We start from the raw sequence: 11,399 nt of genomic DNA, 5'->3' as shown, positions 1-11,399 counted from the left end.
AATCCCCAGAACTGTGCAATGACTAAAGGGTGGTCTAACCCCGGAGGTCGAAGAAAGAAGCTGAGAATCACCCAACTGGAAGACACTGGTAGCTGCAGCAATAAAAATAAAGGTTAAAAGCTCCTTAGACAGAGGTTCTAGTCTAAGTACATTTGAAAGGTATAAGGTGGCATTAAAATGGGAGTGGAAAACTGGAGCACCAAAATAAAGCTGTGGGAGAATTGGGGAGTGATGGGAGAGTCATCTGTAACTGCTGTTATGGTTGTAAATCTAACTTTGCTTGCATCTGAACTGCGTGAACACAGAGGTCATCCCACATATGGTCCACCCGTTAAAGGGGGACAGAGGGCCTCAGGATCAAGAAAAACCTGGACCTTGCGACCCTGGAGTGCATGTTGTAAGTGATCTCTTTCAGAGATCAAAAGGGGGAATTATTAGATTATTCTGTTATTATATGTTACCTTATATATGTAATCAAAGTAGTTGAATTAGAATACTGCTGTAGATCACATTATACCCTTTAATATAGAGTGTGTGAGCTGTATGTAGTGTAGTTCTCATTATACTTTTGAGTTAACAGAACATATTCACATATTAGTTCATTAGATAAATGTGCATCACTCTGTATCCTTGATCTGCTGGGAATGTGTTACACTGTTTTCTTGACATGCTTAAGTGTTGAATCATGAAGAGAAGGTTGTAAGCAGGAGACTCTGTGTCTAAAGACAGGGGAGATAGATAGACCACATTCCACACCCCCACCTTACAGAAAGCAGAGAAACAACTGCCGAGGTCATAACTTAGGCGCTGTAACAGAGAAAAAATGTGATGTTTTGGCTTTTACGACTAGCTGGGGGCCACTAGAGACTATAAAAAGCTGAGCAACCCGTCACCATTTTGAGACATGTGCCTGACCCTCTGGTAGCATCTCTCCCGTCCGGACGTTGTAATGCTCTGACTGTTGAATTGTATGGAAATAAATGATTGTTGATTGAGCATTGATACACCGAGTATTGTCCCTCCTTCAGCCCAAAGATTCAAAGAATTGGGAGATTTCAACAACTCCTACCTGAGCTCCACAGCAGCAGCAGCAACAGCAGCAGATGATGATGATGATGCATGATCCATGTACACAGACGTCTCTGATGGTCTTCTGTGCTGTGCTCAGTATTTATCTGTAGGGAGAGGCAGGACTTGAGTCCACTGTGTCTAATTTTGTCATTTCATCTTCAAATCTGTTGACCTCATTTGAACCCATATATTCCCGGCTGTGTTTAGCAGACTTCCCGTAAGTCCTCTGACATTCCCATTTATGGTCATGTAACGTAGTACAAGAAGAACGAGGTTAAATACTGACTGTTTTCCTACAGTAAATATTAACCTGCACTTTGTTCTTAAAATAAATGAACTGAACTTCAGTGTGTTTTTTTTCTTTCTGTGTAAAGTGATCCTTTGACCTTTCAGCATGGTTATCCACACTCAGACTCCCATCATGCCCCCTGGCCCGTTTGCTTTGTGATGTAAAGACAAAAATAATCAATTTGAGATAATCCATTTTTATTTTTAATTTTTTTTACATGGATCTTGTCATCCAGCTCATTTTTTGTCCTGATTATTCAAAAAGCATTGGATTGTCACGTCATCTATGGCAGATGTATGGAGTGAAAAGAGTGTGGACCCAGATGCAGGAATACAATGACTAAACTAACAAAACCTAAGAAGGGAGGAAAGTAAAAACAAGTAAAAATAAACTAAACACCTGAAACTTGAAACACAGAACCTGGTGGTCACTAACCACTGGCTTTCATGTTTCATGCAAGTGGTGTGTATGAAGATCCTCGATCCTGTCAGGCAGCCTTTGCAATCAGAACTGTGATCTGAATGAGTGGTGCTGCCAAACAAGAAAAGCTACATAGAATCTCTATAGGTTCCTCCTCTTATAGCTGGTTATTTATTCATTTCTATTTGTGCTACTTCCATTATTACCTTATATCTGGTACACTATTATCATGTCTAAGGCAAGCCAGGCAAGAGAATAAAAAAAGAGGATTGATTACATCACATCACATCACATTATATTATATTATATTATATTATATTATATTATATTATATTATATTATATTATATTATATTATATTATATTATATATTAGAGACATCAACAAAAACTCCACAGAGCTCTTTAGGTCATTTTTTACAATTTAAGTTCACATTGTTGACAAACACAACCAGCTCAAACACACAGTCATTTTTCTGTTACTGCTACACTCAAACATCTGCAGTAAGATATGTTGTAGTTATTATTTGGAAATGGACGTCATTAAGGGGATACGTCCTGTTGGAAATCTTTGATCTTAAATAAAATTAGTATTTTTTTATTGAAATTATGATAAATTAATCAATACAATATTTGAAAAAATAGATTTTTAAAATTTAGAACAATTTTACAGTATTTTTGTTAAAAGTTGGTGTTAGTAAATCTTTAGTAAATACTTCATCCAGTCATATTCATTGATAAATATCTCAAGGCGAATTGCAGCCGTGTTTTTGATACGATCACTTGCAGGCACAAACATTCCTCCAAACAAATGATCTGTCTGTATGAACTTTATTAGATGATAATGATAAGTTGTTCCATTTAATTGGCTCATTACAAAAAGCAGAGCAAATTATTTTCATGCACATCAAAGAAAACTTGATACAGAACAGGAAAAGTGTGTAATCATTGGTTGAGCATTAGTGCAGAAATTCATTTGGATATGAGATGATGCTCTTTGGAGATCATCCTCTGCTCCCTGAGTTTTGTCCTCTTAAACTTCTCAAACACAGAGGTCCCAGTAAACCTGCTCAGCGCCCTCCTGTCAACTCTAGTTCTGACTGTTGCTAGTCTGGAGAGACATGACAGCACACAGATCAGACCGACTGCATCACTCATGTCTGAAAGTAAAAACAGTAAAAGTAGTAAATCACTCACATTCAACTGTAACACACAGGCGAGTATGTGGCAGGTCTGAATGTTGTGTGACACAAGACATTTGTGCTTCATTTGTAGTGACTGCAATCCTAATATTTTTATCTACTATTTTATTACTCTGTTACTTAGCACCAGTTAGTAGATATCTGTAGGTGTGTAATGCACCCATTGTGCATTACACAGTGCATGGATACACCTTGTTAACCAAACTCAGTAGCATTAACTGATAACTAGGGGTGGATTTTAAAAAATTATTTCCCCGATTTAATTCGATTTTAGTATGAATAATGCGATATCAATTCATTAACTCCTGAATCCATTTTTAAAATAAATGTATTTTGCCAGAAATGCAAGAATGTACACAAATATGTGCTAAAGGTCAACAAGTCATGGATTCTGAAGATGCAAGCTTCACTGAGCCAGCAGAAAAAGAAGATCAAAACTATGCTTCACATTTGAAAAACATCGTCATGAATTCCCTCTTACTCTTAGCAACTATTCGGTGCTTTAAGTTCAAATTCCAGCATGTGTTCTTTCATGCTGATTGTTGATGCATTAACGCAACAGGTGTGTGTGTTTATTGGTGGACTTCGTAAAAGTGGAAGAAAGAATGAAAAAAAACCCCTGTCACCCTGTATTTGAAGCTAACACTTTATTGCACTTTTCACTCCCTGCGTTAACATATGGTTCTGGTAATCCAATCCTAAATGGACATCCAATAGAGGTGTGAATTCACCCAAGGTGTACTCAGCATTAAGGATGGGTACCAAGCACTGGTATTAAACTGGTAGAAAACTTGTTAGTATTGATAAGCACAGAGAAAATCACTGCTGCTTTCAATCATAGTTCCACAATAGATCATTTTAACACTGCTGTTAAAACCTTTATCTAATAACAAACAATTCAGGAATCCAGGTTAATTGGCAACAAGAGGGCTGTGTGTGTGTGTGTGTGTGTGTGTGTGTGTGTGTGTGTGTGTGTGTGTGTGTGTGTGTGTGTGTGTGTGTGTGTGTGTGTGTACTGCCCTCTTATTTATCAGAGCACATGTTATGCAACCAGTTTAGTCATAGACTGCAGTCTTAGGACATCATTTCATTCACCATTCCATCAGTTTGTACAGAACCTGGGGCGAAGGCATTCTCCTTTGTGGCCCTGTCGTCATGGAATACATTGATAGATAGATAGAAGGATTTAAAGCTCTCTGAACTGATTTCACTTGCAGACTTCGAAAACGTTCAAATGTTTTTTTGAAATCATCACTGGTTACTTGTTGTTGTCTTTGATATGACTGTGTACATTAGACAAATGTAGCTATTTTATTGTTTCTTTTATTGTTGTAATTTTAATATTTGTCTGGAAGAGGTCTCTCTTCTAAATGAGACACTGAGTCTCAATGGGACTACCTGTATAAACAAAGGTTAAATTTAAAAAAAATGTCTGTCTTGATAGCTGTCCCTCCCTGAGCCTGGTTCTGTTGGAGGTTTCTTCCTGTTAAAAGGGAGTTTTCCTTCCTACTGTTGACAAAGCACTTGCTCATAGGGGTCCGTATGATTCTTGGGGTTTTCTCTGTTTTCTTTGCCTTGAGGCGACTATTTTTGTGACTCAATATAATAAAATTCAGTAAAATTGAACTGAATTTAAAAAAGCTGGAACAGGGTTAACACAAGGTTGGAAATATAAGTGGTATTTAAACGAAAATCTTAAAATGCTACATTTTCTTAGTTTGAACATTTGATTCGTTTTCTATATGCTCTATTATGATTAAAATATTAATTAACACATTTTGCAAATTATTGCATTCTGTTTTCACATTGTTCTAACTTTTTTAAATTATTTAGTAAACATCTTATCATGTTTTAATTAAAGTAACTGTTCTGTAGCTGAGAACTTCCTCTTAGCTCTCTTACCTGAGCATTTTAGATCCAGTGCATGTGAATATATATATATATGTGTGTGATACTGCACAGCCGCTCGGGGATCCAGAATTAATACAGTCAAAACTCATCTCCCACACATATCCAAGTTGATGTTTGTTTTTTAAAGAAACAACAGAGCCACAGTCCAGATATTGACAGAAAAGTCTGGCTTCATTTGGTGCCAAGCTTTTAACAATGAGCGGTCTCCATTCTCCCAGCTTAAACTCCAGAATACCTGAACAGCGACTGGCTCCTCCCACTAACCTGAAATAATCAGGCTCTGAACAGAAAGCAGAGAGTCATCAGTAAAAGAATAAAGTGAGTTTGAACCACATCAAAGCTGCAGCTCCTCTTCTACCTGAGCAGGTGAGTCCAACAGCTTTGCCAGCTGAGCAGCTGTTTCTAGCTGAGCCTGAGCTTCTACAGTCCAGGAGAGCAGACTCATGGCCTCCACACTGGAGCCTCCACTTCTCCATAGAGCGCCCCCTGTTGTCCATGCTATATACATAAGCATGGACAACAATACAGCGCAGCAGCAGCACAGTGCATCAAAAACACATATAATATGATACAAGTCCATAGCTGCTCAGGGACCCTGGGTCGCTCAGATCCAGGTACCTAACAAGAAAGAGAGACACTGGGGAGCAAAATGCTTGGGAGTGGTGCAAAAGGACTTGGTCTGAGTGTAGAGTCCATGTGTGAGTGGCCTGAGGGTTACTCAGACTATGGCTCAGATTAGTGAGGTGGTGGGCAGGGGTGGGGTGTTTGGGGATAGTGTTTGTTAGCAGTCAGAATGGCTCAGGGGAAAAAGCTGTTAGTGAGTCTGCAGGTGTGGGTTCTGATTGACATAAGGCACCAAACAGGAGGCAGCGGATCAAACAGGTGGTGGGCGGGGTGCAAGGGGTCACCTGTGATGGCCCTGGTTTTCCTAAGATAGGAGGATCTGGAAATGGCCTCCAGGGGTGGCAGAGGGCAGCAACTTTTTTCTGGGCAGTGTTAATTAGCACCAGAGGGACAAGTTCTTGACCTCCACCCTGTACACTGTTTCATCTCAGCGATGAGCCCAACCACAATGATGTCAATTCAATTCAATTCAATTTTATACAGCACCAAATCACAACAACAGTTGCATCAAGGCACATTGTATTGTAAGGTAGACCCTACAATAATACATGCAGAGAAAAACCCAACAATCAAATGACCCAAATTGGCGACAGTGGGAGGGAAAAACTCCCTTTTAACAGGAAGACAAATCCAGCAGAAACAGGATCAGGGAGGGGCAGCCATCTGCCGTTGGCATACTTGATGATGATGTTGGTTGGGTGGGTTGGTGTGAAGTCATTAGTGTACTGGGTGTAGAGTAGGACAGCAGTCCCCAACTCCCGGGCCTCGGACCGGTACCGGTCCGTGAGTCGTTTGGTACCGGGCCGCGAGAGTTGAGGCTCAGGTGTGAAATGTATGGTTTTCAGGGTTTTTATCGGTTTTCAGCGTTATTTTGTTATCGTTTTTATCGTTAACTCGGTTTTCCTGGGTCTTTTCACATGTGTTATTAATAAATCTTCTTTTTTTCGGTACCGGTACTAGTTTTATTCTGTTGTATTTATCCGCGACACCTTAAAGGCCGGTCCGTGAACATATTGTCGGGTATAAACCGGTCCGTCGCGCAAAAAAGGTTGGAGACCGCTGGAGTAGGGGGCTGAGAACGCAGCCCTGTGGGGATCTGGTGTTGAGTGACAGTGGGGGCAAGAGCTGGGGGGCCAAGTCAGATAGCACCATGATCTGACCAGAGTTAAACTGCCACCTTTTAAAGAGATGCCCAATGTGAAAGACTCTGTGTGGGTGAGGAGAAACTGATGAAGTTCAGAGTCCAGAGAACACCTGAAGATCTGTTTTTTGATGATAGCTTGATGCTGGTGGTGGTTGTTTCAAGGCACCACGAGTGCGGGTATTATCGGTGGAATTGTTGCAAAGCAGAAAATTCTGTTTGCTGAAATAGTCCCCTTTTTCTAATAGTAGAAACCCAATCATTTTGAATGGGGAGCAATGCCTCTATTTGTGAGTTCAAATGCAGCATGAGATTTTTTTTTCACAACCATATTTTTATTTTTATTGCAAATTACACTGCAACACACTTTTCAGAAATCTTTTTTTTCTCCTCATCATCTCAGAAAGGAAATTAGAAATTTTTTCCATGAACAAACAGATTCATACATTCATACATGCAGAGGAACAGCTTTACTAGAAATGTCTCTGAATTTTTCCAGATATTACACAGACTAGTTGTCACATGTTATGAAAAGATGATAGCGAAAATGGTTTTACCTGAACAGGTATGTCAAAAGATGCTGGTAGGTGACAGTTCGCAAGTTCCAGTATTCCTGCACAGCGACTGGCTCTTCCCAAGCCTGACATTATCAGACTCTGAACAGAAAAGGAATTTATGTCTGAAAATATTAAAATCAAACTTAGTAGATTCTGCTCCAGCAATTCTTTAAATCTCTTTTTCTTCTTCTTACCTGTAGACTTCTCTTCAGCCTGGACTCCTGAGGAGGACATGAGAGAAAAATCATGAACATAAAGAGCAATTCTGACTGGAGATCAGTCGAGGACAGAACAAACATGTCAGTGTGCGTGTGAGATGAGAATCTGAAAACACAGATCATTTTACAAATGAAGACAACACAATTAAACGATTTATGAAATAAACAAGAAAAGTTGTTCACAAAAAAAAAGTTACATACTTAGAAGTGTCATATATTTTTACCTTGTACAACAGGTACACTCTAAGAAATGACACACTGATGTTGGTTGCATTATGTAAATGCTTCATGTTAAAACTAATGCCACCAATTGATTTTTAACTTTAAACACAAGTATGTTGTTTTGAATTTAATTAACAAGATAATATTTCAATACAACAAAATGCAGTAAATTAAATCCAATGTAAAAAGTTCATTTAAAATGAAGAGCACTTTAATTTAAAGAGGATTGTCCTAATAGGCTCTCCGTACTTCTGAGTTTGCACATGTGCAGTGTGGAAGTTTGATCATCCGCCATTTTCAACTGAGACTTGCATATGCTTAGCATCCTGGATAGAATCCATCGCCATCTGAGGATTATTTGGTAAGTACAACAATTTAAGGAGGACAAATTTGATTAATGTATACTAACTGATACACATCTGACACTTTCGGGAATACTTTTGCATTTTTTTTTAAACAAATGATGCCTGGCAAATTTTTTAACACTCTAGCTCAGGGCTGCCCAATCCCGGTCCTCGAGAGCTACTATCCTGCAGCTTTTAGATGCATCCCTACTCCAACACAGCTGAATCAAATGGTTTGATTACCTCTTCAGCATGCCATCATGTTTGGCAAAGGCCTGATAACAAGCCATTCATTTGATTCAGGTGTGTGGGAACAAGGATGCATCTAAAAGCTGCAGGACGGTAGCTCTCGAGGACCGGGACTGGGCACCCCTGCTCTAGCTTGTATACCTCTCACACATGTTAGAAGTATGAAAACATTTAACAAATATTGTTGAACCTGCTTCGGTGTAATTTTCCAAAATCTTTTGCGATTCTTGTTAAGATGAGACTTGCCTACTAAGACCGACAGTTTTAAAATTACTCCCAACATCTACCGCACCTGCTCCCTGACATCAGTAATGACCACTGGGAGCGCCAGCGATCCTGTAGTTTGAAGAATGAAATGAATGTGTAGTGTATTTTAGAAATGTGCATCAATTAAGTTGCTACATTGTTTGAAAGAATTCGACTCCATGTTGATTTCTGGTTTAGTGTCAGAAATCTTCACTGAAGAAGCTTCACTTTTCTTTCCAAGCTCCTCAGACTACGATGACCTGGATGACTGTGAACCTTCACAGACTTATTGTTATCCACAAAATGTCATGATAGGATTTTAAGTCCATATTGCCCAGTTCTAATCTTCTATTTAATTTTAATATTTTTAGGGGCACAATTATTAAATATATTGTTGAACAATCTAGAATTGATTAAAGCAAAAATGAAAGCTTTCATGTAATGTCAAAATTGAAAAGCTTCGATTTTTGGGTTCATATATTTGTTAATCTGACACAGAGGAGTCAGTGCCTTACCAATCATGAACCTCACTGCACATCACTGATGTGAGTTATGAAACATTGCTTAATCACATATCTGCTATGTGTTAATATTTTTGACTTTCTTTTGTAAAGAGGTTGAAAGGAACCAAAATAGGAAACTTCTCTCATATTGAGTTCTTATCTCCACCAGAATCCCAGCGTTGATGTTTGACAGGAATGCATTCTGAAAGCTGTCTGTGTCTACTTAAATGAAAAGCCAGATGACCTGTTCAAGGAATTCTTGGTAAGTTAAAAAAGGAAAACGATCAGTTATTTTCCTTTTTTAAATTTGGGATTGGAAATGGAAGGTGGACTTACTTGTCCATATGTATATGTACGCAATTAACTTATCTTTTTTTTAATTTTTATTTAAAGGATGTGGATCTTGGTGCAAGCAGAGAAACAGAGCAGCTGACTTTGGGAGTCTATGTTGTCAGACATGAGAGCAAACTCTGCAGATACACCTGAGGACATTGGTGTCATCATAGAAGGATGCACTGTGCTGCAAGCTCTTAGTGATGTGGCAAAGGGTTGTGCCCTCCTGCTTGGACTAATCTATAGTCTAAATCTGAGCTACCCAAAGCACCTGAAATACACATTTGAATTTCTTCAGAAGGTGCCGATGGAGTTGGATGGGAACAACCTATCCATGAAGGTGCAGGTTCTGAAAAACAAACTGCTTGAGTGAAACAGCCTGCACTGAACTATAGAGGACACTGAACTTTAAGGTTCTCGAACCCTTCTCCTTGCACTTCATAAACTGTTCAGTTTGAATTGCCACAAGAACTTCTGCAAGGCCTTTCACTTTTCTGCGTTCTTTGTTCTTGAACCTTTACCAACATCCAACTACACTGAAAAAGACTGCTCCTAACTTTGGACTTCAGTTTAAGTTTTGAAGCAAAGGTTATTTTTCTAAATATGGACAAAAATGACACAAAAGTAATTTCTACCTGCTGTTTGCAGGGCTGTATTGTGGGATTTTCATTGTAGCCCAATCAAGTTTAAATTAAGTCATGTTAATGTTAAAAATGTTGGAATCACAACACTTTCCAGTTTTAATCATTTCAGTTTAACATGACATTCTGTATCTTGTCTTCCTGCACCTAAAATGCACTTGAATATATGTAAAGATTGTTTGGGGGAAAAGATCTAGAAGCATTTGAATTGCTCAAAGTGTGCTTCAACAAGTTTTACACAAAGTGTTATTAAAGTTAGGTTAACTGAATAAACTTGTGTTCGATTTATTTAATTTACAAACTTTAACAGAATTGCAACTTAGTCTATTTAAGTGATTTAATCCTATAGTTTCAGTAGAGCGTGTTTTGGGTGAGTAGATTTATCAGATTTACTTAAAATTTGTTGTTCAAATTAAATATATCATACATTTTATATTTCACTAACCCAGTTGTGTGGAACCGGTTGACATAACTGGGTGGAGTAAATACAACATGTTATTTCTCAAAGTAAGTACAGCTTGTTTTGGTTGAGTAGGTTTTATTTAGTCTTCTCAATTTAAATCAACAAGGTTAGTTATATCAACATTACGATATTCAGCTAATACAACATGATTCTTTTGATTTGCATTTAATTATCCAAACCTTATCAGATGTACTTAAAATTTCTTGTTCAAATTAAATGTATCATACATTTTATATTTCACTAACCCAGTTGTGTGGAACCGGTTGACATAACTGGGTGGAGTAAATACAACATTTTATTTCTTAGAGTGTAGGTGTATAAGACTGCTGAACACCTGGATTACAGTTTTTAGGGGAGTCTTTGGAAATTTACAGAGATCAGTCTAAATAAAGTTTAAATAAAGACAGAACAAACAGGTTGACATTTAATGACAAATTCACATTAATTATGTTATTGTGCACTTTTTTTTATTATTACTGTAAGTGTTTATATGAATATTTAATGTGAAAAGGTTTACCTACAGACCAACCTGGTGTGATCTTACCAGGAGGCTTGTTGGAGGTGCTTTGACCTGTGCTGTGTAGAAGAGATGAAACACAATGTTTGCTCTTGCAGAGGAATCAGCAGCATTTCTGGATGAGCTTCACATACAGCTCCTTCTTTGCATGATGGAGCTCCAGCCTGCATTTGTGGATGGCAAAGTGAACTGTTTTCACAGAGATGGATTCACATGACAGGATCATTCCTGTTTTTGAAGCAGTGCTGCCTGAGGGACCGAAGATTTTTTTTCTGGAGTTTTTTTGTGTGTCAGCTAAAAAAGTAATATAAAGAAGTGTTAAGCTCCATGCAGGTCAACACATAAATACACAGCAGTGACCCATCTAACCATCTGTGAGCCATGTGAGCTTATAAAACACGTCATCATGATTGTATCGACTCACAAAAAACACAAACTGTCATTGAATGA

At 38.3% G+C, this 11,399-nt stretch overlaps 1 long non-coding RNA gene across 1 annotated transcript; it reads left to right on the top strand.

Moving 5' to 3' along the window:
• Positions 1–7,874: 7,874 nt before the first annotated feature.
• Positions 7,875–10,314, top strand: LOC308392572. The gene is made up of 3 exons (XR_013970833.1): positions 7,875–8,014; positions 9,165–9,257; positions 9,389–10,314. It is a non-coding gene; the product is annotated as an uncharacterized lncRNA (long non-coding RNA).
• Positions 10,315–11,399: the final 1,085 nt, after the last annotated feature.

Source organism: Rhamphochromis sp. 'chilingali' (genome assembly GCF_963969265.1).
Source record: "Rhamphochromis sp. 'chilingali' genome assembly, chromosome: 2".
NCBI classification, from domain to species: Eukaryota; Metazoa; Chordata; class Actinopteri; order Cichliformes; family Cichlidae; genus Rhamphochromis; species Rhamphochromis sp. 'chilingali'.
The sequence above is the reverse complement of the archived record's forward strand: the minus strand, read 5'-3'. Positions and strand labels throughout refer to the sequence as shown.